At 43.3% G+C, this 24,892-nt stretch overlaps 1 protein-coding gene and 1 long non-coding RNA gene across 6 annotated transcripts in view; one reads left to right on the top strand and one right to left on the bottom strand.

The window, feature by feature from the left end:
* The window catches only part of LOC307224699, a 476,766-nt gene extending 454,836 nt beyond the window's left edge, over positions 1–21,930 (top strand). Inside the window, exons 2-3 of the long non-coding RNA XR_013842699.1 lie at positions 21,351–21,490; positions 21,659–21,930. This is a non-coding gene — a long non-coding RNA (uncharacterized lncRNA). The remainder of the gene's footprint in view (positions 1–21,350; positions 21,491–21,658) is intronic.
* The window catches only part of LDB2 (LIM domain binding 2), a 237,886-nt gene that overhangs the window by 159,079 nt on the left and 53,915 nt on the right, over positions 1–24,892 (bottom strand). The window lies entirely within an intron of this gene.

The following is a 24,892-nucleotide window of genomic DNA, read 5'->3' as shown; positions in this document are numbered from 1 at the left end:
GAAGGTAAACGGCATTTCTGTGTGCTGCTCTGGTTTCGCCAGAAGCGGCTTAGTCATGCTGGCCACATGACCCAGGAAAACTGTCTGCGGACAACCGTCGGCTCCCTTGGCTAGTAAAGCAAGATGAGCGCCGCAACCCCAGAGTCGTTCGCGACTGGACTTAACTGTCAGGGGTCCTTCACCTTTACCTTTAGAAGTCTGCCGAATAGTAAATAAATAAGAGCAACCTTCCTTTGGTGTTGTTTGGTCCAGCGCAGGAATCATGCTAGAAGATTTTCAAAGAAGGAATTTACCATGATTTTAAAATCCCACTTTTTTACTGAAATAAAATAAGATTACAATTTCCATTTCATGACACAGTACAAATAATATGACTGTGTGGGAGCCGCTCGATGCTACTTGATAATCTACAAATTGATTCTCCTCTAAAAGAAACACGTCCCACATTCAGTGAAAACAATTCAAAAGTATTTTTCCTTTGCTAAGCTTACAAAATAAGTTTTGTTAATTCATCCGTTAACCATAGTACTGGCAACCATTAAGCCCTTTCAGAAATTTGATATGTCTTCTTTTCCAGCACCTTGCTTCTTTTCTAGGTGAAATATTAATATCAAAGCCATATCATTTCCCTCCACTCCAGATATCCTGAAAGTACAACCAGAGACCTTCAGGTATAAGGCGGTATATAAATAAAATAAAATAAATCAATTTAGGAAAATATAGCCTATTGTATCTGTGACCATTTTTGCATGTCCCCTTCCCTTTCCCAACAGTGAATTTTATAGCAAGATCTCCAACAATGGCAATAACCAATATCTCTTATAGCACTTTTATCACCATATTATGCTCATCATAGTATCTGTTTCATGGCAAGATACCATCTAACCAGCACTTGTAGACATATGATTTCATATGAACTGCTACTGCAGCTTGAAGGTTGCGTTTCCACTGAGATACTGTTATTTGATTACCAGTATTATGAACCCATTGCTTTTTACACTTGACTAGCAAGTCATTAAAGGTAAAGGTAAAGGGACCCCTGACCATTAGGTCCAGTTATGGCTGACTCTGGGGTTGCGGTGCTCATCTCGCTTTATTGGCCAAGGGAACTGGTGTACAGCTTCCATGTCATGTGGCCAGCATGACTAAGCCGCTTCTGGCAAACCAGGGCAGCGCACAGAAACGGTGTTTACCTTCCCGCTGGAGCAATACCTATTTATCTGCTTGCACTTTGACGTGTTTTTGAACTGCTAGGTTGGCAGGAGCAGGGACCGAGCAACGGGAGCTCAGCCCATCGCGGGGATTCGAACCGCCAACCTTCTGATCGGCAAGTCCTAGGCTCTGTGGTTTAACCCACAGCGCCACCCGCATCCCTAGCAAATCATTAGGAATCCTTTATTCTCCCTATCCGCCCAGTAGTTTGGTAATCTTTACAAAGTGTCAAATGGTGTCAAATATCAAATACATTCTGCTTGTTTACTAAATCCCTTTACAGACTGCACGATTAGCAGTAATTGATAAAACGGTGTTTTGAAACTTTCTTACTGCGTTATCTAAATGCCGGGTCGTCTTCTCAAGGTTGCAAAAGATGGATAAAGAGATAAAGAAGCGCAAGTGCAGGCATGGGCAAACTCCGGCCCTCCAGATGTTTGGGACTACAATACCCATCATCCCTGACCACTGGTCCTGTTAGCTAGGGGTGATGGGAATTGTAGTCCCAAACATCTGGAGGGCCGGAGTTTGCCTATGCCTGCGCAAGTGAAAAAGCTCAATACCCTCAACCCTTTCTCTGCAACCAGCCGTCTCCAGAACATCTCCATAGCTGTCAACTTTTCCCTTTTCTTGCGAGGAATCCTATTCGGAATAAGGGAATTTCCCTTTAAAAAGGGGGAAAGTTGACAGCTATGCATCTGGCCCCCTTGCTGAAACTATCCAAGTAGCAGCAGCAAAGTTGAGGTTTGTCACCTTTAGTTTACCAGGGTTTCTTGCTCCTAGGAAAAAGCCCAGGAGCCACAGGAAATGGCAATCCTTGGGGATCTTGGTGCTCAAAATCCTTTTTGAAGCCACTGCTCTTGGCATCTGTCTGTCTCAAGAGACAATGGAGTGCGCCTCCAGGGATGAAGTCAAATTTCTGTGTTAGCAGAACCAAAGTGGCCTCCCAGGGTGCAAGCCTGGGCAGTGTGTGTGTGGAAGGGCTGCCCGGATGGCAACCTCATTGATGTGGTCCAAAGGAAAGCAGAGCAGTATGTTTGGCAGAAGCCGCAGAAGGCAGAAGCTAAAGCCAGTCACCGAATGATGGGTGGTGTGAACCGGAGATGTACTGGGTCTTGCACAGGGTAGGCAACCTAAGGCCCGGGGGCCGGATCCGTTATCTTTCTGAGTGTCTTTTCTTCTGAATCCTGCCTTTGTGCTGATTGTGGGAATGAGGGGCAGGAGAGAATATATTATTTATTACTATCCTTCCTAACTTGCGTTAGCAAGTTCCTTTATGTAGCAGAGTTACAATCCCCTTCTTACATGCACAGCAGATAGTTGGTTGCAGGCTCGTGTGAGCCTCTCACTATTATTTACCGTATTTTTCGCCCTATAGGACACACCGGCCCATAGGACGCACCTAGGTTTTTTGGGGGGAAATAAAGAAAAAAAATATATCCCCCCCCCCCAGCCGCGGGGCTGGGGTGGGGGAAGCCCGAGCTTTTAAAAACGCACCTACCGTAGTTTTTAGAGGAGAAAAACAAGTAAAAAATATTCTGAATCAAATGTTGTATAAACTGCTGCATTTAATAAACAACCAGTATATCAGAATCATAATACAGCCATGTAAAGTGAACAGCAGTCAACAGTGGCATTAAGAACCATCATCACTGTCACTAACAAATGAAGAGAGACTTTAAGGTTTGAGTACTCTTCTAGTCTTCTGTGAACCCCAAGAACTCATCACTGCTAGAGTCAGAATTTATGAAGCTCAGTTGCTCACAATCACTGACATCACTTTCTTCGCTATCTTCATGTAAAATATCATCTTCGTTTCCATCCAAAGCATTGCTAATGCCACATTTTTTGAATGACCGGACAACGATTTCCTCCTTCACCGAGTGCCATGATGTTTTCACCCATTCACAAACTTGAGTGATAGTGGGCCTCTTCATTCGTCCAGTGGGTGTTAGATCATGATTACCAGCAGCCATCCATTTGTTCCACTCTTCTCGCATAAAGATCTTAAATGGTTTGTTGATGGAAACGTCAAGAGGTTGCAACTGGCTGGTAAGACCTCCAGGAATTATAGCTAGATGAGACTTCACTTCTTTAAAGCGCTTTTTTGTAGTTTTGCTAATATGTGCTCTAAACTGGTCAAGTACTAATAAGCCAGGTTTTTCAAAAGCCCTCCACGACGTTTGGACCACACTTTTTAACCCATACTCTCATTCCATTTTCGTCCATCCATCCTTTCTCATGAACATCTACAGCAACTCCTCGTGGAATCACTTCTTTTGGAAATGTTTCCTTTTGAAAATTAACATGGGTGGCAATTTGGTGCCATCTGCACAGCAAGACAACACAACTGTGTAATGGGTTTTCTCATGTCCGGAGGTTTTCACGACGATAGTTTTGGCACCTTTCCGATCAACAGTCCTATTTGATGGCAAATCCATTTCTCTTCCTAGCATCAATTACCAAGTTATGAAAAGACATAATCTTAGATTCATATTCTTCTGGCATTTTTTGTGCGGTTCTAGTTTTGGTGCGCATAGCAAGGCCACATCGCTTCATAAATCTGTAGCACCAGAGCACCTCGCCGGCGGGCAGATATCCGCAGCCGAGGGAGCCCCGTGGGAGGTGCCGCAGGGCACCCTCAGCTGCGGATAGCAGCCTGCTTCCCGGAGCGCGGGGCGCGCTGAAAGCAGAGTGGCCGGTGCTTCGGGAAGATATCCGCAGCCTGCTTCACAAGCCGCTGCCCCACGGAGGCTAGAGATGCTATCCCTGAAGGCATTGATTCATTTTGATTTCCAATGCATTTGTTATTCAAAAAAAAATAAAAATGGTGTGGCGCAAGCAAATTTTTATTCTGAAAGGGTGGCCCAGAGAAATAAGTTTGAGAACCACTGCCCTAGGTATTATAATCAAAATTAACACAGCTACAGACCAGTCTGTAGAGCAGGCCACACATTTTTTCTTTTTAGCTTCAGTACATTGTCTGCTTTGTATTTGCAGCTGACTAAAACTTGGGTGCATGCATTATCAAATCATCTTTTTAATTCCTCTTGTTTTGTTACAAGCTATTACATAAACAGGAACAGCTGGTATTGATTTATAAACACCAGAGTCTACTTGAGATTTTAGATATTATTTTCCCAACACCCTGGCCTAATTATTTGCAGGCTGGACGGCAGTTTGCCTGGTGTTTGAGGGGAAAATGCATCTCCTCAGTAGAACAATATTTCTTTAACACCTTCTGCCACACTCTGCAGAAGTGTGGTATGAACTTTTTAAAACGCTTGCTGTCTTTAAGGCAAAGCACACATTTGGCTCAGGAAGGCAATTAATGACAGGCCCAAAATTTCAAGCACAAACTTGGATCAAATACGGGCTCCACATTTTCACAATCTGTAAAACGTACCAAAAAGTTTATTGACTATAATTTACATTTTTAAAAAAAACAGCAAAAAACCCAAACAGAATTGTAGAATCATAGAATTGTAGGGTTTGAAGGAAACTTGAGGGTTTTCTAGGGACGCAGGTGGCGCTGTGGGTTAAAGCCTCAGCGCCTAGGGCTTGCCAATCGAAAGGTCGGCGGTTCGAATCCCTGCGGCGGGGTGCGCTCCCGCTGCTCGGTCCCAGCGCCTGCCAACCTAGCAGTTCGAAAGCACCTCCGGGTGCAAGTAGATAAATAGGGACCGCTTACCAGCGGGAAGGTAAACGGCGTTTCCGTGTGTGGCTCTGGCTCGCCAGAGCAGCGATGTCACGCTGGCCACGTGACCCGGAAGTGTCTCCGGACAGCGCTGGCCCCTGGCCTCTTAAGTGAGATGGGCGCACAACCCCAGAGTCTGTCAAGACTGGCCCGTACAGGCAGGGGTACCTTTACCTTTACCTTTGAGGGTTTTCTAGCCCAACCCCCACTATGCAGGATTCTCAACTAATGCACACATGATAGATGGCCATCGAACCTCTGCTTAAAAATCTCCAAGGAAGTCCACAACTTCCCGAGGGAGTCTGTTTGACTATCTAACACTGTCAGAAAGTTCTTTCCGATGTTCAGTCAGAATCTCCTTTCTTATACCTTGAAGCCATTGATTCGGGTCCTTTAGATATTTGAAGATGGCTATCTCAGTGTCCTCTTTCTCAGGCTAAACCTACCCAACTCCCTCAACCATTCCTCCTAAGGCTTGGTTTGCAGACCCTTGAACATCTTGGCTGCCCTCCTCTGGACACATTCCAGTTTGTCAATATCCTTCTCAAACTGTGATGTCCAGAACTACACACAGTATTCCCGTATGGTCTGACCAAGGCAAAATAGTCCAAGGTACTATTACTTCCCTTGACCTGGACACTAGATTTCTGTTGATGCAGAATAGGATAGGATCCCCTTCCGGGTCATGTGGCCAGCATGACTAAACTGTTTCTGGTGCAATGGGACACCGTAACAGAAGCCAGAGTGCAAAGAAACGCCGTTTACCTTCCTACCACAGCAGTACCTATTTATCTACTTGCACTGGTATGCTTTTGAACTGCTAGGTTGGCAGAAGCCGGGACAGAGCAATGGGAACTCATCCCGTAACATGGATTCGAACAGCCAACCTTTGGATCAGCAAGCCCAAGAGGCTCAGTGGTTTAGACCACAGTGCCACAGCGTTTAGACCACAGTGCCACCGTTATATATATATAATCTCATAAAAGGTATTAAGGTAGGAGAAGAAATGGAGGCAGTGAGAGATTTTACTTTCTCGGGCTCCGTGATCACTGCAGATGGTGACAGCAGCCACAAAATTAAAAGACACCTGCTTCTTGGGAGAAAAGCAATGACAAACCTAGATAGCATCTTAAAAAGCAAAGACATCACGTTGCCGACAAAGGTCCGTATAGTTAAAGCTATGGTTTTCCCAGTAGTGATGTATGGAAGTGAGAGCTGGACCATAAAGAAGGCTGATTGCCGAAGAATTGATGCTTTTGAATTATGGTGCTGGAGGAGACTCTTGAGAGTCCCATGGACTGCAAGAAGATCAAACCTCTCCATTCTTAAGGAAATCAGCCCTGAGTGCTCACTGGAAGGACAGATCCTGAAGCTGAGGCTCCAATACTTTGGCCACCTCATGAGAAGAGAAGACTCCCTGGAAAAAAACCCTGATGTTGGGAAAGATGGAGGGCACAAGGAGAAGGGGACGATAGAGGATGAGATGGTTGGACAGTGTTCTCAAAGCTACGAACATGAGTTTGACCAAAATGCGGGAGGCAGTGGATGACAGGAGTGCCTGGCGTGCTCTGGTCCATGGGGTCATGAAGAGTCGGACACGACTAAACGACTAAACAACAACAACAACAAACACTTGTGTTATCTGCAAGGCGGATACAGAATTCTCTCACAAGTATCAAGTCAGAGAATAAAGATTTAGAAATTTTATTATGGAATAAACATTCATGGAAGCTCTAATCTTTCACAGCATTTGTCATGATAAGAGTTGTTGGTCTTTGAAGGGTGCCACAATACTCTGGTGTCTTCTCTAGTGTGTTCATGGCAGAGATAATGTTTGAACTAGAGACCTCTTGGTTCAAAGGTTAGTTTCTTAGCACAAATGCTACAGTATCTCTGGATATCTAGGAAGAAAATATTCTACATAAGTAAATAACCACTCAGAGGAAAGTAACAGTTCAGAACACAATTTTCTCATAGCCGCCTTTTCTTCCATACCTTGGTTCCTTCAGAGATTTCATCTTCATCTCTTATTTTGATACCACTTTTTCAGCCAAGTGCCTCCAGATTCAAGGGCAGGACCTGAACACACGAGGCTTACTTTTAAGTAAGCATGCATATGATGGTGCAATTAGTGGTTTAATGGCTGAGCTGCATTTTGAATCCAAGACTCCCTAGAGTTTAATGTGAGGGTGCACTTCATAAGCTGTTGGAATCCAACTTCCATCAGACTCCCAGCCATCATAGGATGATAGGGTTTGTAGATCAACTACATCTGAAGGGCATTACTTTGGCAAACCCTGCTCTGACACTTTGTAGGGGGTTGGAGAAAGGAAAAGCTATGTATTTTCAAGGAAAATAAAATGTACTAAAAGCCACATGTTCACTATTTCAATGCATGCACCATGCAGATTTTGGTAACGGGGGCAATTAAGTAGCAGTTGAATTCCATGGTACTTTAACAATATATTTTATTTTTTTTATTTTGTAACATGTTATTAAAATGAAAAAGTGCTTCCCATCAGAGCTGAAAAGCAAAGCTTAATGAGTCCATCCACCTTGCTAATAGCTTCAAGCAAATAATAACCAGTGCCTGGGCATGTTAGATTGTTTCCAAAAGCACAGGATCATAGTTGTTTGGAGTGCATTTTAATGGCAGAAGTTGGCTGCTTGATGCCTACAACAGCAAGGAATTTCAAACTCAAGTTTGTCCTTCTCCTACCCATTGTGCAAAGGTAAATGGAAATTACAGGTTAGGCAAGATCACCTACTGCTCTAAGGACTCCTGAGATGAAGTGTATAATTGCAAGAAGAGGAATTAAAGACAGAATTACAAACTTGATCTTTTGAATTTTCATGCTTTGCAGTTTTAACTAAAGCTTTAATGGGACTTCAGTGCTGGTTTCCCTTTCTTTCCTTCTTTTTAAAAACATTAATTGTCTTTTAAAAGCTGGGGATAAAGTTCTGTTCTAGCTGTTCTATCATGTTGTCAGCTTGCAAAATAGCAAAATAGCTACTTGTTGAAAGGTCTCATTTCTGTTGAGCAGTATTCTTGCTGCCAAGAAAAAGGGATTAGCATGTGTATTTACTTTCTCTATATAGATAAATAACCAATCTTTACCACAAAAGAACTTCGATTGCATGGTGCCATGTGGACTTTTGTGAGAAACTGCAAAAACTTACCACATTCAATGCTACCAAAGGCAATCGCATGTCTACTGGTTTTTCATTTAAACTAATATCTGAATTGGTGCATGCCTACTTTGCCACAGTTTTCAATTCAGCTGTCATTTTTTTTCTCTCTCTCTTACAGGTTACTGATGTGCACCACTGCCTGTGTGCACTGATTATATACTATGCAAAAAGGAACCCTGATGTGATCGCATACTCTCAGCAGGGTACTTTTTTTCTGCCTTGATTCAATCAAAGCATAAAAGTGCAGGCACATAAGTAACTTAAGTATGTGAGCTGTACACCGTAGCAAACTATGCCTCTACAATGGTCTGAACCGAGACAACAAATCGGAGACAAAAGAACAACAGATTGCTGACACACCAGTGCCACCTTGCAAAGGATATCAGGCAATTCAGAATCAAGGAGGGACTGAGAGTTTTCTAAATTCCTAATTGAAACGCTTAAATTGACTTTCCCTAAAACAAGAGAAATAATTAATAGCATATATGTATTATAACATGCCACTGACGTGGGACCACAAGGAGTACTGATGTAGAGGCCACAACAGAGCCCCTAAACTCTGAGCTTCCATTTTAAAAGGAAATTGATTCTCTTGCCCTCCTAGGAAGAAAATTTGTACAGGCAAATTTCTAGGTGATTTCTGTGAATGAGCCAGCCTGGCCACTCCAGCCTTTCTGTATCTTTTGCCAATGAGTAAAGTCAGAGCTCTGATTGATGCGTAAGTTGTTTGGACACCAGTTAAGCGGAATTCCTGGGCTCCTTGAGAGCTGATGTTTTCTCTTCCCCTTTAGTGGGCTTTTCTTGCTTCTGTCTCATTTTCTAATATTTGATTTGGAGTTGGCATTTGGGGGGGGGGGTTGTGCCCTTAACAGCTGCGTGGCAGGCAGACCTTCAACAGGTCAAGCCTTTCAAGTCTGGAAAAGCCATTGTGAGTGAAGCTTTTCCAGTTCCCATTCTTTCTGTCAGACGTTTTCTTACATGTGAGCAATTGATTTATATTTGATTCCTCAACCTCACCTGCAAAAGAGGACACATATTTGTGTATGACACATGCATATGCAAATTATATGCAAATATATCCTCTTCTGTAAGTGGGTCAGTGTGGCCAGTGCACATATAGTGTACTAGCCCAGAAAATCTTGTACACTTCTACTATCATCAGTGCCTTAACTAACTATAAATGTGCCCAGTTCGGTATTGATATTTGTATAAGCTATAAAGCAATCAAACAAAAAATGTAATTCCAAATTCAGCCACTTTGAAGACACATTTAATGATTTCTAGTTAATAGGCCATTATTTAAATTACAACCACAGATTCAAAATTAGAATAAGAAAAATTGCAGTCAGTGGCAACTGGTAACATTCTAACTTGATAGGGCTGAAAATTTCACCTTGGTCTTTTAATCACGAGAGGATGTAGAGTCATGCTGGTGTGCTATCCACACATCCGTTCCTCATAAGGCCTGGAAACGATGCCTTATGAGGAACGGCTAAGGGAGCTGGGCATGTTTAGCCTGGAGAAGAGGAGGTTAAGGGGTGATATGATAGCCATGTTCAAATATATAAAAGGATGTCATATAGAGGAGGGAGAAAGGTTGTTTTCTGCTGCTCCAGAGAAGCGGGCACGGAGCAAGGGCTCCAAACTACAAGAAAGAAGATTCCACCTAAACATTAGGAAGAACTTCCTGACAGTAAGAGCTGTTCGACAGTGGAATTTGCTGCCAAGGAGTGTGGTGGAGTCTCCTTCTTTGGAGGTCTTTAAGCAGAGGCTTGACAACCATATGTCAGGAGTGCTCTGATGGTGTTTCCTGCTTGGCAGGGGGTTGGACTCGATGGCCCTTGTGGTCTCTTCCAACTCTATGATTCTATGATTCTATTCTATGATTATATAATTCTATGATTCTATAATTCTATGATTCTATGATTCTATGATTCTATGATTCTATGATTCTATGATTCTATGATTCTATGATTCAGACCCAGAGCCATTTTAGTAATTCACTGGCCAGCTCACCAAAAAAAAGCAAGCAAACATTACTAGCAGCAGCAGCAGCAGCAGCAGCATCCATTTTCACACATTTTAGGCAGGCCAAGAGGGAGGGTGCAAAGCAGGGCTGGTGAGGGATGTAACCTGGAAGACGTGGAATGGACAAGGAGATTTCTGAGTGCCACATGGCACTGGAAGGTTTGCCTATTCCTGGTACATGCACACTCACCTGGGATTAAGCCCTATTACTCCTGGATAGAGTTCTACAGGTTTGCATTGCAGGTGTGACTCCATCAGGTCCTAATTCTAATTCTTTAAAAGCATCCATCACACACAGGAGTTAAGTGATCTGACATGGTTACCGTTTCCTGCCCCCTGTTCCTCCCCACTCCCTATCTCTTAAATTCTTTGATGGCATGAGAACAACCTTTAATGTCCTAATCTGTTGGAAGGAAGCAATAATGCTGGGTACTTTCTTTGATGTTGGACATTGTCTGAAAGCCTCTCCTCCTTACAGAGGGGAGGAGTTGTGAGCAGGAGCCATTTCCGCGTTGGCAGAGGGCGTTCCAGCCCCTGCCCAGCTGCTCTGGCTGTCGCGCCACGCCCCCCAGGTAGGCAGCAATTTGGCTGGAGGCTTGGGGGCAGGGTTTAGCCGCTCAAACGCAGCCCGGCAGCGTGTCTCAGCCATTGTGCTGCTGCTTCTTGTGATCCTGTCCGATGCCCTTGCTGGTGGCTAGGGCCATGCCACGACCCCCGGTGACATCAGGGGGAGCTTTCAGTTGTATTTGCATCAACAGGCTCCTCCCACTGGTGGTTAACCCTTGATAGACTCACCCCTCCCTGAGGGGGTGGAGTCACACTCTGTTGTTTTATCCAATGCCTAAGCCAATACCTCTCACATGCTGTAATCAATAAAGTTGTGGCCTTTTTTAGCCCATTAACCTAATATACTGTGTCCATGTGTCTTTCTTATCCCCAAGCGGGTGGCGGGTCCTTGAATCACAAAAGTGAGGCATTGGGAGAGGGTGACTAATGTATAATCTGCACATAGCCAGCCCAGCAAGCCACACAGGCTAACAGGCTAGCTATAAATCGGATGGTTTGGTGCATAGTTTCTGAGAAGCTCATGCACAGACTGATCTGGCCTCAGGGCCGTGCAAACTGAGGCTACCTGGGGAGTTCCTTCGCCGCTTCTTGACGGCTTCCAAGTGGCAGGTGGAAGTGCTTAAATGCTTGGTATGTATACCTCCGGTAATTTGCAACCAGAGGTGCCGCTTCTGCGCATGTGTGCGGCGAGGTTTAGTGCTTTTGCACATGCGTGCATGGCGAAACCCAGAAAAATACTTCCGGGTTTGCCGCGTACGTATCCCGAAGGATACGTAACTGGAGGTGAACGTAAGTAGATGTACCACTGTATTGCTTGCTGTTTAGAATAAAATCTTTAATCTTCTCACTCACTTGTGTTTTGTATTGGTTCTGAATCTCTTTTGAAAAGAACCTCCTTGCATTTGGCAAGACAGTTCTCCTAGCATGGCTAGGACAGGGCAAACAGCCCCTTCCCAGCCCACCAGAGATACAAACACACTTTTTCAGGTTTCACAATTACAGAAAGGGTGCAAATTCAAGCATGCACAACTTCCCACAGAGCTTCACTGCTCAACATACAGAAGGCTGGAGACGGAATGGGCAGGGCAATGGGCAGAGGGATAATGTGGCAGGACTGGCGTGCATACTCCTGCCCATGTCCACAGATTCAGCAGCCACAGTTTCAAGGAAATGCTTGAACCAGCCACATCCAGCAGACTCAGCGACTGGGCAAATGCACCACACTAGGGATGCGGGTGGCGCTGTGGGTTAAACCACAGAGCCTAGGACTTGACGATCAGAAGGTTGGTGGTTCGAATCCCCACGATGGGGTGAGCTCCCGTTGCTCGGTCCCTGCTCCTGCCAACCTAGCAGTTCAAAAACACGTCAAAGTGCAAGCAGATAAATAGGTATTGCTCCAGCGGGAAGGTAAACGCCGTTTCTGTGCGCTGCCCTGGTTTGCCAGAAGCGGCTTAGTCATGCTGGCCACATGACCCGGAAGCTGTACGCCAGATCCCTCGGCCAATAAAGTGAGACGAGCGCCGCAACCCCAGAGTCGGCAACGACTTGACTTAATGGTCCGGGGTCCCTTTACCTTTAGTGCACTTTAATGGCATTGCCTTGACGACCACATACAAAGTCCTATGGATAACCACTCAACCCACATGCCAATTCATGTTGTGAATTTACGTTGGGATCTAAGGGTGAAGGGCAGTGTGCACATTTAATAAATAAGAAGAATAAATAATAATCTACTTGTGCGGCCTGACTCCAAAGACAGCCACGTTGTCATTGCTGCAGCATACCAGTTTGACAAGCATTTGGACCAGTGTAGCTCTGGTTAAAGTAACGAGCAAGGCTGAGCCTTGATATGATGGAGGAACCACTAATGGAGTTTGCCCTTCGGTTAGCAACCCTGTCATAGACTGTCAAGATCAGAGGCAGGCTGGGTTATCTGTTGCTGAGAGCTACCTTGTTTTTCATTCAGAAATGGCTGTTCTTCACTTGTTTGGGAGGATTTCATTCCGACTGCTTTTCCTTATCTCACTTCTCAGTTTGCAACCCCAAACACAGACGGAAGAATCTCTTATTGTGTGCTGAGAGACCCATGATAAACTATTGAGATAGAAGAGGACCATTACTTGGTGTCTGCATAGAAACGGGGAGGGTGGGGGAATTCCAGGAAGGCCTGCTATTTGGAAATGCAGTGTTAGCTGTTGTGAAGTAAATAGCTTTTAAAAAAAACAACAACCCCAAACCCTTCTGTTAATTTAAATGAGGCAAAGCTTTACCTTAGGAGCTAACATATTATGAAACAGCATCTGCCTTGTGTTCATTAGCACCTTCTTGTTTATACATGGTTTTTAAAATGCGGATTTCCAAATAGTACTTTTTTAAAAATACAACCTTGGAGAAAAACGCACTCTATCCAGAGGAACAGATTGATTAACGTTGTAGTAAAAATGAAAAGAAAAAAGAAGTATACTACCTCGCAGAAATTAATTCATTAGCTAATTCACAAATTACACCAGCTCCCCTCCAACATTCCTCTGATGAAAACAGGGACGTCCTGTTCCGTAGTAGTAATAATAATAGTAACAACAACAATTTTACTATTTTTACCCTGCCCATCTGACTGGGTTGCCAGAGCCACTCTGGGCAGTTTCCAACAAATACAACATTTTTTTTTAAAAAAAAATCCCTATACAAGGCTGCCTTCAGATGGCTTGGGGGTCTGATAACTCCATTGTTGTTGTTGTTGTTGTTGTTGTTGTTTAGTCGTTTAGTCGTGTCCAACTCTTCGTGACCCCATGGACCAGAGCACGCCAGGCACTCCTGTCTTCCACTGCCTCCCGCAGTTCGGTCAAACTCATGCTGGTAGATTCGAGAACACTGTCCAACCATCTCGTCCTCTGTCGTCCCCTTCTCCTTGCGCCCTCCATCTTTCCCAACATCAGGGTCTTTTCCAGGGAGTCTTCTCTTCTCATGAGGTGGCCAAAGTATTGGAGCCTCAGCTTCAGGATCTGTCCTTCCAGTGAGCACTCAGGGCTGATTTCCTTAAGAATGGAGAGGTTTGATAACTCCATACTCTCTAATATTTCTCTGATGAAAATAGGGATGTCCTAAGGAAAAATGGGACATTCTGGGATCAAATCAGAAACCAGGACAGCGTCTGTAAATCTGGAACTGTCCCTGGAAAATAGGAAAAGTTGTATAGTCTGAGAGTGTACTATACCACCTTGAACTGGAGTGGAGGGTCATGGTTTGGAATGCTCTTGTGTGTAAGAAAGCTACTTGAATGTAGACCTTCAGTTTGACAGGTCACAGAACAGCAATGAGGCGAGCTGGGTGGCCAGGGAAGAGGAAGACTTTTCAGTGGTGGCACCCTGGCTGTAGAATTCCATCTCCAGACAGGCATGCCCAGCACCCAAGTTGTCACCTTTAAAGCATGAAGGGAATACCTCCTTATTCTTTCAGGCTTTTTAGAAAGCGTGTTATTGTTCCTTAGCACTTTTAAACTATCCTCTGCTGATTTTTTAGGAACTGTTATTAGAAAAATAACACAATATTTCATACATTTTTCATTAATCTAACGAGGTAAGAACCTACAAAAATCCATGCCATCATAGTTTGTCTCTAAGGAGCAACAGCATATAAATTTCTGGTACTCTGAAAATTTTGTTTGCAAACTTTTGTTTACTAACTTTACTATATTGATAAAGAAATTATAAAACTGTCTATAGTGTATTATTTTTTCTAGGAAAACAGCCATGCGCTCTGCTTCTATACTCATATGAATAACTTTGAGGTTTGCAACATCAAACAGCCAGAACTGATGTTGGCGATTCTAATCCAAACATTTTCAACAACTACGGGAAATAAGGTTGGCATAAATGAATTCATTTTGTGAAACCAGGTAGACGTTAGAGGAAATTATAATAAATCCAGGACTTAATGGGAGTTTCAAGTGTGCATTGGGACTTTCTGCAAAAAAAGAATTCCAGTATCTCTTGATGCCACGTGAAAGAAAAACCCAAGAGAACAAAATCTACTGTATTTACCGTATACAATTATTGAAAGCCAATGGGATGGACTCTTGGATTTGGACTGGTCTAAAAGCTCAGGTTTTTTCATTCAAAATCTCACTCATCACGGTCTATATAACCGGGACATGTGTCAGGTTGTGTTCGCTTGTGTTCTCTTCCATTGATGGAAGGTTCCTTCATTCACCAGAGGCTTCCATGAAAACAAACAGGGCAAGGAAATGTTTTTCACAAATTCCCCTTTGCAAATTTGCAAATTCCCCGACAGCTTCCCCGACTTCCATTTGTGGAAGGCTTCCCTAGATAAAAGAGCTGTTCATGAATGGGACACTGCTGAATGCAACCCATGGCAAATACTCCTTTATTTATTTATTATTTATTATTATATATTGAATTCATATACCTCCCTATACCCAGAGGTCTCAGGGCAGTTCACAGAACAAAATCAAAATATAAAACCAAAACCCAATCTCTCTCTCTCTCTCTCTCTCTCTCTCTCTCTCTCTCTCACACACACACACACACACACACTGTCCTTTGCCACCAGTTTGACACTAACAGCAAGAGAATAATAATAATAATAATAATAATAATAATAATAATAATAATTTTTTATTTGTATCCCGCCCTCCCTGTCCAAAGCCGGGCTCAGAGTGGCTAACAACAAGTAAAAATAGCACAGTGTACATAAAATCGCACAGTCAATTAATTAAAATACATTCTAGAATCAATTCAGAATCAAATTAATGGCAACCATGGGCTAGAGTTCTATGAGGATTACAGAAGGAGAAACAGGGTCAGACTGTGCCTTGGCTAAAGACCTGGCAGAACAGCTCCGTCTTGCAGGCCATGTAGAAAGATGTCGAGTCCCACAGGGCCCTAGTCTTGTGACAGAGCATTCCACCAGATCGGGGTCACGGCCGAAAAAGCCCTGGCTCTGGTCAAGGCCGGCCTAACCTCCCTGTGGCCCGGGATCTCCAAGATGTTTTTGTTTGAAGACCATAGGGTCCTCTGTGGGACATACCAGGAGAGGTGGTCCCGTAGGTACGAGGGTCCTAAGCTGTATAGGGCTTTAAAGGTTAAAACCAGCACCTTAAACCTGATCCTGTACTCCACCGGGAGCCAGTGCAGCTGGTATAGCGCTGGGTGAATGTGATCCCACGGCGAGGATCCTGTAAGGAGTCTCACCCGCTGGAGTTTCTCAGTCAGCTTCAAGGGCAGCCCCACGTAGAGTGAGTTACAATAATCAAGCCTGATGCAATATATTCAGAACAAAAAGCTAAATTGATAGTTAACAATGTGGTTACAGAAGAGTTTAAAATTGAAAAAGGAACACGACAAGGCTGCCCCATTTCCCCTCTGTTATTTATTTCGGTTCTGGAGGTGCTCTTGAATATGATCAGAGGGGACCGGTTGGTGGAAGGAATCCAGGTCGGAGCAAAACAATACAAACTTAAAGCTTTTGCAGATGACCTAGTCTTGATCCTGCAGGAGCCAGAATCTAGTACGAAAAGAGTGTTACAATTGATTCAAGACTTTGGTCGGGTGGCGGGATTTAAATTAAACAAACAGAAAACTAAGGTGCTGGGAAAAAATTTGACAGATACAGAGTCAGAACGGTTTCAGAGAGAGACAGAACTAACTGTGGTTAAAAAAGTAAAGTACCTAGGGGTAAACATAACAGCAAAAAATCTGAGTCTTTTTAAGGATAACTATGAAAAATGTTGGTCTGAAATTAAAAGAGACTTAGACAGTTGGACAAAATTGAAACTTTCTTTGTTAGGCTGAATTGCTGCTATTAAGATGAATGTATTGCCAAAAATGTTGTTTTCGTTTCAAACACTACAGATTGTGGACAAGACGGAGTGCTTCTGGAAGTGGCAGAGAGACATCTCTAAGTTTGTCTGGCAGGGCAAAAAGCCCAGAATTAAGTTTAAGATATTAACTGATGCGAAAGAAAGAGGGGGCTTTGCCCTGCCAGACCTAAAGTTGTACTATGAGGCCGCAGCTTTCTGCTGGCTAAAAGACTGGCTACGTCTCGAGGACACTGACGTTCTGGATCTGGAAGGTTTTAACAATGCTTTTGGTTGGCATGCATACTTATGGTATGACAAGGTTAAGATCAATAAGGCCTTTAAGAATCATATTGTCAGAAAAGCAGTGTTTAATGTCTGGACAAAAATAAAGACTTATTGGAAAATAAAACTCCAAGGTGGCTTTCACCGCTGGAAGCTAAGGCCCGAAAAAGACCCAATATGGAGGCCAAATGGCCAAAATATTGGGAAATACTAGAAAAAGAAGGAGACAATTGGAAATTGCAGAATTTGGAGAAAATGAAGGATAAAGTGCGAGACTGGTTACACTACGCTCAGATTAAAGAAGTTTTTAAAAATGACAAAAAGTTAGGGTTCCAGGTGGAGAAATCGAAGTTGGAAACAGAACTGTTAGAGCCTAAGACTAAGGTACTCTCAAGAATGTATAACTTGCTGTTAAAATGGAATACACAAGACGAAATGGTTAAATCGGCTATGATAAAGTGGGCACAGGACATTGGGCACAACATTATGTTTGAGGACTGGGAAAGGTTGTGGACCATTGGGTTGAACTTCACTGCATGTAATGCTTTGAAGGAAAATGTAATGAAAATGATATATAGATGGTACATGACCCCAGTTAAACTTGCCAAAATATACCATTTGTCTGATAATAAATGTTGGAAATGTAAAGAAAATGAAGGAACATTCTTTCACCTCTGGTGGACTTGTCCTAGAGTGAAGGCTTTCTGGGAAATGATATATAATGAGCTGAAAAAGGTATTTAAGTATACCTTCCTTAAGAAACCAGAGGCCTTCCTTTTGGGTATTGTCGGCCAGAAGGTGTTAAGGAAGGACCGAACATTTTTTATGTATGCAACAACAGCAGCAAGGATACGTATCGCTAAGCACTGGAAAACCCAAGATCTACCCACACTGGAAGAGTGGCAGATGCAGCTGATAGACTATATGGAACTAGCTGAGATGACCGGCAGAATCCGAGACCTGGGAGAAGAGAAAGTTGAAGAAGACTGGAAGAAATTTAAGATTTATTTTAAAAAGCATTGTAATTTGGTTGAATGTTAAGAAGGATGCTAGATCATAAATAATTGAGCACCACTAAACTAGATGGAATTAGGATGACAAGTGAGATTTAGGAAAAAACATAAACCTTTGGGAGAAATATTAGATTATATTTTAAATGAATGGGATACAAGAATGTAAACAAGATGATAAATTGCGGGTAAGAATTGACAATGATGCAAGTGGGAGCGGGAGACGTGAGGGAGTCCAATGAAGCTAAGAAATTATGTTATGATATATGTTTCATTGTTTTTTTATTTCTGCATTTATGTTTAAAAATTTTAATATATATATATATATATATATATATATATATATATATATATATATATAAATACAATAATCAAGCCTGGAGGTGACCGTCACATGGATCACAGTGGCTCGGTCAGGGTGAGAGAGGTAAGGAGCAAACTGCTTAGCTTGGCCTATTGAAAAAGTAAGGTAAAGAACCCCTGACCATTAAGTCCAGTCGCAGATGATTCTGGGGTTGTGGCACTCATCTTGCTTTACTGGCTGAGGGAGCCAGCGTTTGTCCACAGACAGTTTTTCCGGGTCATGTGGCCAGCATGTCTAAGCCGCTTCTGGCGAACCAGACCAGCGCATGGAAACGCCATTTACCTTCCTGCTGGAGCGGTACCTATTTATCTACTTGCACTCTGACGTGCTTTTGAACTGCTAGGTTGGCAGGAGCAGGGACCGAACAATGGGAGCTCACCCTGTCACGGGGATTCAAACCACCGACCTTCTGATTGGCAAGCCCAAGAGGCTCAGTGGATTAGACCAGAGCGCCACCCCTGTCCCTTATTGAAAAAGTAGCATTCCTCAAATAGAGGTCAGGATCTGAGAGCTCCTGGTCTACTAAAACCACCCTATCAATCGTGCCCAACCATAAATGTGTGTGCCATGGAGGCATTTAGGGTCTCACTTGGCAGGAGAGATTTAAAGGATTTATGGGAAATCTACAAGCTTTAATACACTCTGTGGTAAATAACTTAAGTACAACGCCTATCGATTCTTGTTGTGCGGTCAATGGGATCTTTACTTCACTAATTGTCAGTATCGACAAACAATTCATGGTCTAAATGAGCGGCTGCTGGGCTCACTTTCCAAATGAAACTCTTCCAAAATAGAGCTTTAACCAATCTCTCAGTAGAAAACCGTCGCCACTACTCACCTGCAATCAATTGAAAAGTCTCATCTGAAGATTAGGAGCACTCTGCTAATGCACATGGCTGCATGGCTTCCTAGTTAAATAATTTCCCTGCATGTTTAAGGCCCAAGAACCCCATGCTACAAGGCCAGCTGCACAACAGCTGACTATCTTATCAAACACAGGAGCACTACTTAACGGACAAACTGTGTGAAAAGGACAATAGTGACCTTGGAAAAGAATGGGAACCTTTTACAACACACTTGCAGAAACAAAACCAAACCAAATGGACTTGTTAGCAGGATTTAAATAAACATTTACAACTTTATTTACAGAGAACAATATAATGAGTGATAATAGAATATTATGTATAAGCAGCAGAATGTAACATTTGGTCTAATAAACCAGAAATGGAAGTTGGGGGAAGTCAACGGGGAAGGGGAAATTAGAAAATGAATGTTCAGCGATGACACTGAACATTTGTTATGAGAAAAGAAAATCAATAAAAATTATTTTTTAAAAAACAAAAACACAGGCTGGACTATATTTTGGGCGGGGGGCGGGGGAATGAACCAATTCCTATGCCCCACAAATAACCCAGAGATGCATTTTTTTAAAAAGGACACATTCTACTCATGTAAAAACACCAGGCAGGCCCCACAAATAACCCAGAGAGGCATTTTAAATAAAAGGACACATTCTACTCATGTAAAAACACGCTGGTTCCCGGAATGTCTGCGGGCCGGATTCAGAAGGCGATTGGGCCGGATCCAGCCCCCGGGCCATAGTTTGCCTACCCACAGGTGCTGGAAATGTTGCAAAAATCAACGTTTGAGGCTGAAGGAAATCTCCACGCGGCAGTGAGAAAACAGAGGGTGTTTATTACTAGCAATAATAGCTCAGTGGGATCACTCTCCAAAAGCTGAGCAAAACCCCAAAAGGGTGGGGCCTCCTTAATACAGTGGTGCCCCGCAAGACGAACGCCTCGCAAGATGGAAAACCCGCTAGACGAAAGGGTTTTCCGTTTTGGAGGCGCTTCGCAAAACAAATTTCCCTATGGGCTTGCTTCGCAAGACGAAAATGTCTTGCGAGTTCCTGCGGGTTTTTTCCGCTTTTCCCCCCTTTTCCTAAGCCGCTAAGCCGCTTATCAGCTGATCCGCTGATAAGCCGCTTAACAACTGATCGCTAAAAGCCGCTAAACCGCTAATAGCGCTAATCCGCTAAGCTGTCAATGGGCTTGCTTCGCAAGACGAAAAAACCGCTATACGAAGAGCCTCACGGAACGGATTAATTTCGTCTTGCGAGGCACCACTGTATACATACCTGTTACCTATTAAAGCAATACATATGCATAAACGTCCTCCAATCAAAAGTTACAACACAGTACTAATTATACCATGTATAGTCTTTCCTTCATTGCCTATTCATTGAGCAAGCGAGCAAAGAACTCTCTCTAAGAGAGAGTTCTGCATGTGATCTCTTTGCACTCCTTTCTACCTGAGGGGGTTAGGACGTTTGAGCAGAGCACGTCTCCTTTTCAAATGTAGACACTTAGGAATGTGTTTACAACCTTGGGAGTAAAGCTGCTCCTAGCACAAGACAAGGCACTACAAAGAATCCATAGGCACAAGGCGTCTAGCCTGGCTTATAGGTCTCTATATGCATTGATAATGCCAAGGTTGCAGATTTGATTCCCCATACGGGACAGCTGCAGATTCCTGCACTGCCAGAAGTAGACTACCGTATTTTTCCCTCTATAACACGCAGATTTTTTCTTCTAAAAAGGAAGGGGAAATGTCTGTGCGTGTTATTGAGCGAATGTGTGGTCCCTGGAGCCAAATGGCGCGAGTGGAGGCAAAAAAAAAGCAGGCAAAAATCAAATCGTGCGTCTCTGAGAAGGGAAACCTGAAAAGAGGAAGCGGCCGCTTTCCTGCATTCTGCCTCAGGGCCTTACTGCCCACCCACCTCTGTTTCCTTGCTGTGTTTGCTCAAACGGAACAAAGAGCAGGGAAAGCCCCTCCCCTCCAGGCAAGCAGAGGGCAAAGCAGAGTGCCGTCTCGTGCTGCTGAAAACATGCAGGAGGGAGAGAGAGAGAGAGCGCGCGCGCGCGAGCTGGCTAGCTTGGGTGGGTAGGTGAGGGAAAACTTTTGCCTTCCTTTCCGCCCTCCCGTTATACCCCTCTCCTGCATTCTTAGCCAGCTGCTTCTCTGCACACCCCTCTCATGCTCCTTGTCCGTTCTGTGTTTTTCCTTCCCTCCCCACTTAAAATGTGGTTAAAAAGCATGGATCCACATGGATCCTCAGGATCTTTGCATTGGGTCAGCCCAAATTCACCATCAGATCACATAGCATGTCCATGGCTACAGCCTGCCCCCCAAAAATCACACACCCACTGTTGCCTGGGGCTGCAATGGTGCAAAAACGTGGTTAAAAAGCATGGATCCACATGGATCCTCAGGATCTTTGCATTGGGTCAGCCCAAATTCACCATCAGATCACATAGCATGTCCATGGCTACAGCCTGCCCCCCAAAAATCACACACCCACTGTTGCCTGGGGCTGCTATGGTGCAAAAACGTGGTTAAAAAGCATGGATCTACATAGATCCTCAGGATCTTTGCATTGGGTCAGCCCAAATTCACCATCAGAGCACATAGCATGTCCATGGCTACAGCCTGCCCCCCCAAAATCACACACCCACTGTTGCCTGGGGCTGCAATGGTGCAAAAACGTGGTTACAAAGCATGGATCCACAGGGATTCTCAGGATTTTTGCATTGGGTCACCCCAAATTCACCATCAGATCACATGTCTGTGGCCACAGCATGAAGCACAAAAATGATAAATCCACTGTTTCATTCAGAATGTTTTTTCCCTTGTTTTCCTCCTCTAAAAACGATGTGCGTGTTATGGTCAGGTGCGTGTTATAGAGCGAAAAATACGGTAGATATGATCATCTTCCATAGAAAAAAGAGCCAACTTTCTTCATAAAAGCCTTCTTACCTGGTCCCCTGCAGACAATTCCTACTCACCATTGACTATGTTTAAAGCCATCACGATTCTCTAAGATTAGCAATGCAATATAGCAAAAGAGCATTTGAAAGCATTTGTAAGCAGGACCTTCTGTTTAACTTTCATATGTTGATATTATTATTTTATACTATTCTAATGATTGTTGAATGTTACTTTTTTGATGTACGTTGCTTATTTTAAAGTTCTCTTTTATTATCACCTTTTTGTATTGCATTGGATTGTTATCAGGTGTACATTTTCTGTTTCTTCAGCTTGTAAACCGCCTTGAGTATTGTAAGATAGAAAGACGGTATATAAATTAAAAATGATGACGATGACCTCAAACCAAAGCCAAACAGATACTCATAAATATGTACATAACAGTGGGCCAATGTCTAGGGGATCAAAGAAGACAAAAGCAGATTAATGGTTTTCAGCAAACTCTTCAGGATCTCCAGAATGCATTTGCCCAAGCTTGATTTCCATTTCCTTCCTGCAATGGCTTAATTGATAACATTTTTTATTTATTTAAACAAAAACCTTCCAGTATGATTAGGATTTGCAGAAACATCTCGGCACTTGCTTTGTCAACACCGCACGGTTTTATTTATAGAGAACCCCCCCGCTGAGAGGCAGTAGTTACAGTTCCAATTTCATAAAATGTGATCCAGTCATAAGCTAATTATTAATAACATACAGTAATACGTTCTCTCCCCTTTTTAAGGTTATGAGGTTGATTAATTACTCAGAATTTTTAATAGCAAAGCGCAATTAATGAGAAAATAGAATATTTGCACCCTAATCGGCTCTGTTCCATTCAATATTTAGCTTTCAATTTAGCTGCACTTTAATACAGTTTTCTGGTGTTTTGTATTCAGCCTAATAGTACAATTAGAGATTCCACTCATTCCTTTTGTGTTCAGCGTTCTGTGTCCTCGAAGAGGGGAAGGATGAGATTAAATCAAACAAGCGGCAAAATAAAACAGAGCTTTAGACCCTGAACTCCGAAACCAGACAATGTGACACTTCTGTCAGGATGAAAGGACCACAGGATTTTGCGGGGGGGGGGGGGCATTGGAAATCAAGGAGAAAGACTGGTTTTGTTGTTCAATGGCAGCTTCCTCTGATTCCGTGCGAGTGTAAATGTTATTAAACATTGACAGCAATTCAAAATGTTCACCAGAGACATACCGTATTTTTCACTCTATAAGATGCACTTTTTCCCTCCTAAAAAGTAAAAGGGTGCATCTTATGGAGCGAATGCAGGCTGCGCAGCGATCCCTCTTGCTGTTCTGGCTTCTGGGATTCAGAATATTTTTTTTTCTTGTTTTCCTCCTCCAAAAACTAGGTGCGTCTTGTGGTCTGGTGCATCTTATAGAGTGAAAAATACGGTATACCATGATAGTCAGAGCCAACTTCGGAAATAAATTCATCAGAGTTGCTAGGAATGCAAAAAGGTTGACTGGAGTACCAGCCAGGACATAGCAGTGGCACATTAATGGAGAAAAAAAGAAGAAAACAAGGACCACCGATTCTCCAGCCTATCCTCTGGTTTGCCTGGAACTGATTTTTCATCACCATAGGCAATCAGACAAGTGGCAGCTTGAAAACCTATGCAAAATTATCTGCACTTGCGGCTTGCTTGGTGACAGAGTTGGATTCCCTTTTCATTATCTTAGGTTATTAAAAGGTACCCTGTACAGTGCAATTGCGAATCATTTCATTTTATAATTATATAATTCCATTCACATGTCCCCTGCACCCTGTATAGTTTTTATTGTCATGTGCTGTCCAGTATGTTTATGGAATAATAATAATAATAAAGTGAGACTGCCTCCCAACATATTATACGTACATCATGGAAGGAGCGGTTTACAGCAGAAATTTGAGTATGTACAGGGAACCAGCCGGAGGGCCTTCTCGGTGGTGGCACCCGCCCTGTGGAACGCCCTCCCAGCAGATGTCAAAGAGAAAAACAACTACCAGACTTTTAGAAGACATCTGAAGGCAGCCCTGTTTAGGGAAGCTTTTAATGTTTGAAATCTAGAAGCCTATATTTCCATGCTATACTTTGCTGTGTGTTTTGTGATTCTAATCTCTGCTGGGGCTCTTTCACCCAAGACCACTTTGCCCCCAAACCTGGATCTAGGCATCCAAGGAATCCTCATTTTATTCTTTAACCCAATTACCAAAAACCAACACAAGACACATAAGATTTGTATAGTTTTGGTGCATGCTTCTCTGAAGAAAAACTAAAGTGCTTTTTTTTTTTTAAATGAAGAGGTTATTTGGGGTGACACTTACTAAGGAGCAAATTCCATTACAGGCGTACCTTGGAAGTCGAACGGAATCCGTTCCGGAAGTCCGTCCGACTTCCAAAACGTTCGAAAACCAAAGTGCGGCTTCTGATTGGCTGTAGGAAGCTCCTGCAGCCAATCGGAAGATGCAGAAGCCCTGTTGGAAGTTCGGCTTCCAAAAATGGTTCGCAAACCGGAATAGTCACTTCTGGGTTTGCGGCGTTCGGGGGCCAAAATGTTTGAGAACTAAGCTGTTCGAAAACCAAGGTATGACTGTATTTTACTCCTATGTGTAGGGCTTATTTATTTTTTATGACATTTCCTCCAAGGAGCTCAAGTTCGCATAAATGGTTCCCCACCTCTCCATTTTATGCTGACAACTACCCTGTGAGGTAAGTTAGGCTTAGAGAATGTGCCTGGGTCATGAAGTGAGCTTCAAGGCTAAGTGGAGATTTGAACCTTGGTTTCCCAGATCTTAGTCCAGTGCTCCAAACACTACAACCACACTGGAGGACTTCCCGAGACCTACTCCTCAATGAGAAAGGAAAGGAATTAAGAAAGAGATCAACAAAAGATAAGGTAAAGTGCAAGTACAAACAA

This window comes from Podarcis cretensis, assembly GCF_951804945.1.
Source record: "Podarcis cretensis genome assembly, chromosome: 9".
Taxonomy (NCBI): Eukaryota; Metazoa; Chordata; class Lepidosauria; order Squamata; family Lacertidae; genus Podarcis; species Podarcis cretensis.
Note: the sequence above shows the minus strand (reverse complement) of the source record. Positions and strands in the feature narration are given on the sequence as shown.